The sequence below is a fragment of the Rhodamnia argentea genome, chromosome 6, assembly GCF_020921035.1.
Source record: "Rhodamnia argentea isolate NSW1041297 chromosome 6, ASM2092103v1, whole genome shotgun sequence".
In the NCBI taxonomy this organism is placed as follows: Eukaryota; Viridiplantae; Streptophyta; class Magnoliopsida; order Myrtales; family Myrtaceae; genus Rhodamnia; species Rhodamnia argentea.
In genome coordinates, this window is record NC_063155.1 from 8,230,052 (window position 1) to 8,238,056 (window position 8,005).

The 8,005-nt window shown below is 41.5% G+C and overlaps 1 long non-coding RNA gene across 1 annotated transcript; it reads right to left on the minus strand.

Moving 5' to 3' along the window:
- Positions 1-1,123: 1,123 nt before the first annotated feature.
- On the minus strand, positions 1,124-7,643 carry LOC125315562. The gene is made up of 2 exons (XR_007198737.1): positions 7,462-7,643; positions 1,124-1,464 (listed from the first exon to the last, which is right to left on the minus strand). It is a non-coding gene; the product is annotated as an uncharacterized LOC125315562 (long non-coding RNA).
- Between the last annotated feature and the right edge of the window lie 362 nt (positions 7,644-8,005).

An 8,005-nucleotide genomic window follows, 5' to 3' on the forward strand; every position in this document is an offset into this window, starting at 1 on the left:
CTTTGAACATTTGAATGGAGGGATAGCTATCCAAAAGATCATAATCCTATCATATAGCCGCCAATTCAACCTTAAACTTTCTAATTTGGCCAGTTTAATCCTTAACGTTTAGATAATTTTTCAATATAGCCAATCTAGCCGATTGCGGATGAAAATCACGTTATAAGCTACCTTTAGTGTTTTCACTTATTACCAAATAGTTGTAAAATCAATTTTTCTTCCACTTGTTTTCAGCACAAATAAACATCAGAGAAATGCTTTCTATATCTGATTTCCAAAGAATATTTTCTAGCGACAAGACGTTTTCAGTGAAATAAACGGAAGCTAGGACTCATTCACAACAAATAACCGCAGGATAAATGTGAATGCCAGTCGTTCAACGAGACTAATGGCCGAATTACGTGCTCATATTCATATTCAATTATTACGTGTGTAGCTAGAGTTGGCCACAAGGCCATGCCGGCCCACACCGGGTCGGGGCATGATTGGCCCACACCCCTTTGTAATATTTAAAAAAATAAGAAAATAAGAACAAAAAGGTGATTATCGTGGATTGCTTGTTTTTTTTTTTTCGGTCTCCAATATTTATGATCATTGGAACGAAATGTAGTTGAATTTTTCAATTTGAAATGTTGATATTAACAAACGGTGGATAATTGTTTTTAGTATAAATTCATTCTAGGGATCTTTTTTTTTTATTATTTATTTATTTGTAGAACCATTAAAATGATAATTTATCATGTATGTATAAAAAATATAGATTTAATATATAACGTATCCTAACGTGTTGGAATTATATATATATATATATATATATATATATATATATATTGTTTTAGAAATCACGTGTCATCATGCCGTGTCTCATATCTCGTGTCGTGTCGATGCTACATAGGCCCCACTCACCCTCACCTTAGGAACCTCATCTTGGCCATTGGAATATCCCTTCGGCCGATCACTCTCGCATGGCCCGTCCTCACCTGATCTCCACCCCCACCTCCTCCTCTGGCCTTGGCCCGCCCATCTTGTTCACATAGTCCGTCGCCGTCTCTTCCTCAGAGACCAAGCGGTAAGGCGCCTTACTCTGGATTTGGCGTCCAAAGTTTACGACAAACGATGATATAACGGCACAATAATCACAAACACCAACGTCATTAATAGTGAAATTATCACGTTAAACCGATTCAAGACAGTACTTATTTGGGAAAACAGAAGTCCGGATACCACAAAGCAGATGAATCGTTCGAACACTTTAACCATGCTGCTATATGACACATTGCTAAAACCAATTTAACTAGAAACCTCAACGCGGATCGTTTCGAACCATATAAACACCAAGTCCGCGTACTCGTACCACTTCCGAGGCCGGTGCCTCTTCGGGATCACGACGGTGAGCACCCCGTCCTCGCTTAGAGAAGCCGTGGCCTCTCTCACCCTCATCTCGCTGTTCCTCTGCAACTTCACCTTGACAGGCTCGTCCCCACGGCCAATCAACCACAAGGCACAACCCTGCCGGATCTCCACCCTCACCTCATCCGCCGTCAGCCGCGGCTTGTCCATTTTGTACACATAGGCCTCCGCCGCCTCTTCCTCGGTGACCAGGTCGTACGACGTGGTGCCCCACATGCGCGGTACTTCGCAAGGGTCAACGAATTTCATACTTTGAGCCTCGCCCTACACGGGACAAGAGAAACGGATAATGATTTGAATATATTTTTTTCTTCGCAGAAATCAGGGATAGACTGAATATTCTCATTGCGCAAATCATGTACTTACCAAATTTCCTAGTTTGTTCCGCGTTTGGTCTCTTCCCATAGGGGTCGCCGGCCCCTAGGCAAGAAGCGGCGAGGGTCGCCAGCCCCTGGGCTAGAGCCGATGGGCCGGCGACCCCCGCGGGTCCCTCAGCGAGGGCCGCGAATCCCTTACGGCCGATGGCGAGGGGTCGCGACCCTCGCCCTTGTAGGCCACGGGCAAGGGCGTCGCGACCATTGCCCGCCCTCACCGTGGCCAGATCTAGCCATGGCGACCGCTGTTGGCCGAATGAGATTTAGGGCTATGTCTTCGATGTCGGCCGAACGAGTGACAGAAATACCTTACAAGGGCCAATTTCGCGGCCCTTGCCCAAGGACCCGCTGGCTCTTGGCCAAGGGCCGGCGATGCCGCCGGCCCTTGCCCAGGGGCTGGCGATCCCTGCCGGCCCTAATCCAGCGGGGGTCGCCGCCTAAAGGGAAGCAAACAAAAAAAATCGATATTTTTAAGTAAATTTTTTAAAAAATATATTAAATATTAACGCTTTTTCATTACAATTTGACTGCATAAGGGCAATTAAAATCTGCTGTCTAAGTTTCCAAAAGCTGGTTTTTTCCTCCATGACCATTGCAGTGAGCTTCTATCTACATGCTTGGTGAAATGCGTATCCAACATGAAGCATGATCCTGTACCTTTACGAACTGATCCATGGTTGGCTCCGGATCCTCGACGACCTCTTTCACCTTCTTTCCCTTGTGTCCGGCCATCGCTTCTGGCTCACCCTCTCTTCTACGGCGTGCCTCTGTTTGTGAGTAGGTCAACTAAAGCTCCAGAAATGGCTAACGAGCTACTCGATCGCCCGGTAGATCTGTGATCCTCCGACGAAATGCCCGAAGTGCTTCCCCTCTTTTAAAATGAACGAGGGCGTCGGCCGAATGGGAGCGGCTTAGTTTCACAATCAATGTGGGTTCGGCAATGGAATTTCCAAGGAAGTTACTTTGGTCGGAAGAATTCCCAAGGAAGTTACTTTGGTCGGAAGAATTACCAGGAAGTGACGTGGTGATGTTGACGTTGTGGGTTTGGCTTCAAAGTGGGGCTAGAAAGAGACTTGAACGGGGTACCAAAGATGGTGGAAAAAGAAACTGATTAAGTATAACATTGAATATTCAAACCCTCGAATGAGTGAAATCAAGTCATAAATAGTACGATCCAAATTGATTTGTATAATTCGATTATGATCCATTTATTGCAATGTAAATTTTTTGACCCATACCCTATTCAACACATATTGCTAACACACTTTCTTATTTAATACAATATATGAAACTCGTTTCTTATAATTTTTTTAAAAAATTATATTACTAAAACACCGTGGACATTTAAAATAAGCCAGCCGACCACATCGAAAATTGGAGACCCCTACCCGCGGCTGGCAAATGTGTCAAAATGGGTTGAAAACCCACTTTCAATTCATATTCAATGAGATGAGTTATGAATGGCTTAGTCAAGTTCTAATAAATGATTCGATGAAAAATAAAAGTTCTAATAAACCGATTGTCAATGGGCTTGATTTGTAAGCCTAATTGAATGTGGTCGTAAATAGATTTGTCTTTCAACCCATTACAACCCATTTAGGTTATCATGATTATTTGTTTAGTCGACTCATTCATGATTTGTCATTCTTTTAAATACTTTTCATTTTTTTTTCCATAATTCGGGAAGGGTTGCTTGTTACGGAGGAGGCCCGCGACCCTCGCCCGCTACCAACGATGGCTTCGACAACCTTGCCTTGGTTGTTAGAGCATCCCTTCCGATTATCACCAGCAAGGTCCATCCCCACCTGATCTTCATCCTCACATCCTCCTCTGGTCATGGCCCATCCACCTTGAGCACACAAAATTACTGACGAAAAACCTTTCAAAATGTGAATGGACTTATAAGTGAACTAACAAAGGTTGTGAAGGGTCTTTTGTTGATTTTGGACATAAAGGTAAATGATAAGATAATCGTGTCTAGGCATGTAAATTGAAGGAAATAAAAAAATGCATTATATATATATATATATATATATATATATATATATATATATATATATATATATGATTGTGATTGATTGAGAGGTCCATAACAAAGAGTACAATATCCTTTTTAAAGCTCAGTACCAATGATTACAAACGATTATTGAATTTTAAAAAATAAATTCCTTATCCTATTTTTGGACAAATAACTTGCTAATCATATCTTCCGTTACAAAAAGTTACATTTTCTGTAATTTTCTATTATCTAGTAACACTTTTTTTTTTTTACTTATCTATAGGTATTGATAACTTCATTCCAGTGAAGATTCTCATCAACAATTGTTGTTTGCTACCGATAACTTGCTTGGCGAGTTGTGACCGTTTCTCCCATCGATGACTTTTGTCTTTCATTGAACTATGCTACTATCGACTAAGTCCGTCACTTGTCAAATGTATATATATATATATTAGTCATTTTTTTTTTGTGTCAACAACGTCGTCCCCAACTCACTTCGGGATTCGGCATTATCGAGCGGGGGTGCCAATGGAACCCTTGCGTCTCGCAGTGAAATGGCGATGGGGAACTCGATTCTTTTTAGGGTAGCCGATGAAGCGCTTGCTCGCCTTGTGGATTTGTGCTTCTCGGACGAAATGCTTCCCTCTTGTGAAATAGACGGGCCCTTCTCAAAAAGGCGGCTGATAGTGAACGACAGTCGTTGAGCCCGAGTAGATGACTTGACTTAGTTTGACAGGCCGTTGTGGACTTCTTATATAAATGTTGTGGACTTCTTATATAAATGATTGGGAAAATTGTCCAAAAAAAAAATCTTAAAATTATTGTGTCGATTCAATCCTAAACATTTTCATATTTTGTTAATTGAGTTCATCCGGCTAATTTCAATTAAGAATTGATGACATGGACTTCGACCGTTCCTCGATCGTCCTACGCGACACTAATGGTGCTGATGTGAATTTTTTATTATTATTCTTTTGTCTTTTCTTTTTCTCTATTGTAAAGACCGGTAAGAGGTCACTTGCCATTGGCCGGGGCCTAGTGTCCTCGGGCGTCCTCCGCCGGCCACTTGGCGAGGACTTACCAGACCTCCCCGGCAGTTGGCCAAGGTTGCCGGCCCTCACCAGCAATTGGGCAAGGGCGGTGAGCTCTACTCGGCCACTAAACGATAGTTGTCGGTGAGGGCTTGTAGGCCCTCTTCTGTGGCTCGCCGAGAATGTCGGGTCTCGGCCGGTGGTCAACTGTTTTCTTTCCAATTGAGTTCATCCAATCAATTTTCATTGATGACATTGCTCTTCAAAACTTATTCGGAAAGTATCCTGTTGGGCGGAGGCTTTTCGCCTCTTCTTAGGTTCCGTTTGTTTCACAGAAAAAGTTTTTCTTTTTCTCCAATTTCTAGCATTTGGGGACTAAAAATATGTGATCAAAGAAAATATTTTCTGACCAACGGAAAATGTCTTTCTAAAACTGGAAAAAAAATGATTTTCATTTTGAAAAAATCGAAAATCGAGAGTCATTTCCCCCATCTTTCTCACTTCTCCCTTAGCTACGTCCGCCGGATTAGCCGACATGTCCGGTCAAATGACCACCTCTAGATCCAGATGAGCTTGTCAATCCATATAGAACCGGTAAGGTTTCGTCTGACTGACAGAGTGAGGAGAGAGAAAGGTGAAAGGTCACGAAAAGAGATCAAGAAAGACGACGAAAGAGCATTGTCGCGTCATCGTTTGCACTTTCGGTGGCCGGCAATGGTTTTTCCCAGGAGGTTGCCCGGTGATGTGATTCAAAGTAATATTTTTTTCTCCAGACCAGGCCTTTGAAGTGGAAAAAGTAAAACCTTTCCGGATCACTGTTAATTATTTTGAAAGTTTAATTAATTAGATGGATATAATTGAATGTTCTAAAACTATGTTCACGCATATTATCGAAAACAAGGGCTTAGAAATATTTGAATTTAAGATTTTCTATAATGGTATAGTATCAAAATTTCGCGAGATCACGGATAAACCGACTTAAAAGTTCAAATTTATAAAGAAGTCGTAGTGTAATATTTAAATGTTTTAACATAACGGTATTTTTCTATGTCGAAATCATATCAGCATTAAGAAATTGCTTGGAAAGAGACGTGTAAAGTTATTGGTTTGTTGACTGCATTTGCCTTGACAGAGGGGTTGTAAAGATTCTTAAACTTGACAAATGATTTGCAAGAAATTGATCCCTCATAACTTTGAACATTTGAATGGAGGGATAGCTATCCAAAAGATCGTAATCCTCTCATATAGTCCCCAATTCAACCTTAAACTTTCTCTTTGCAATTTAATCCTTCTTTGATAATTTTTCAATATAGCCATTCTTTTTAATCCTTTAACGTTTTGATAATTTTTCAATATAGCCAATCTAGCCAATTGCGGATGAAAATCACGTTATAAGCTACCTTTAGTGTTTTCACTTATTACCAAATACTTGTAAAATCAATTTTTCTTCCACTTGTTTTCAGCACAAATAAACATTAGAGAAATGCTTTCTATATCTGATTTCCAAAGAATATTTTCTACTGACAAGACGTTTTCAGTGAAATAAACGGAAGCTAAGACTCATTCACAACAAACAACCGCAGGATAAATGTGAATGCCAGTCGTTCAACGAGACTCATGGCTGAATTACGTGCTCATATTCATATTCAATTACTACGTGTGTAGCTAGAGTTGGCCACAAGGCCGTGCCGGCCCACGCCGGGTCGGGGCATGATTGGCCCACACCCCTTTGTAATATTTAAGAAAATCAAAAAATAAGAACAAAAAGGTGATTATCGTGGATTGCTTGTTTTTTTTTTTTTTTGTCTCCAAGATTTATGATCATTGGAACGAAATGCAGTTGAATTTTTCAATTCGAAATGTTGATATTAACAAATGGTGGTTCATTGTTTTTAGTATAAATTCATTCTAGGACTCTTTTTTTAATTGTTTATTTATTTGTAGAACCATAAAAATGATAATTTATCATGTACGTATAAAAATATAAATGTAATATATAACGTATCTCAACGTGTTGGAATTATATATATATATATATATATTTATATGTAACGTGTCTTGTGTCATGTCCCGTTTCGTATCGTGTCGATGCTACATAGGCCCCACTCACCCTCGCCTTAGGAACCTCATCTTGGCCGTCGGAATATCTCTTCGGCTGATCACTCTCGCATGGCCCGTCCCCACCTGATCTCCACCCTCACCTCCTCCTCCGGCCCTTGCCCGCCCACCTTGTACACATAGTCCGTCGCCGTCTCTTCCTCAGAGACCAGGCGGTAAGGCGCCTTACTCTGGATTTGGCGTCCAAAGTTTACAAACAAACGATGATATAATGGACGTCATTAATAATGAAATCATCATGTTAAACCGATTCAAGACAGTATTTATTTGGGAAAAAAAAGTTCGGACAACATCGAGGAGAGGAATAGTTCGAACACTTTAGCCATGCTACTATATGACACTTTGCTAAAACCAATTTAACTAGAAACCCCAACGCGGACCGTTTTGAACCACATAAACACCAAGTCCGCGCACTCGCGCCACTTCCGAGGCTGGTGCCTCTTCGGGATCACGACGGTGAGCACCCGTCCGCGCTCAGAGAAGCCGTGGCCTCTCTCAGCCTCATCTAGATGTTCCTCCGCAGCTTCACCTTGACGGTCTCGTCCCCTCATCCGATCAACCGCAAGGCACGGCCCCGCCGGATCTCCACCCTCACCTCGTCTGCCGTCAGCCACGGCTTGTCCATCTTGTACACATAGGCCGCCGCCGTCTCTTCCTCGGTAACCTGGTCGTACGAAGTGGTGCCCCACGTGCGCGGGGCTTTGCACGGGTCGACGACTTTCATCAATTTAAATCCGTCCTACACGGGCCAAGGGGAACGCATAATGATTTAAACATTTTTTTTCCCCAGAAATCAAGGATCGACTGAATATACTCATTGCGCAAATCATATACTTACCAAAGGTTCTAGTTCGTTCCGCGTTTGGTCTCTTCCCAAAACTTTGTCACTGGCCTTCTCATTGGTCTATCAACACACAACTTAAAAATCAGACAGATTAACTAACACAATAATATGCGATACCATAAAAAATTGACAGAAAAGTATAAAATAAGTCATAAGCCTATTGCATTGTACCAATTCAATCATAAACCTTTCAATTGGATCAATTTAGTCCCGAACATTTTGCAATGAT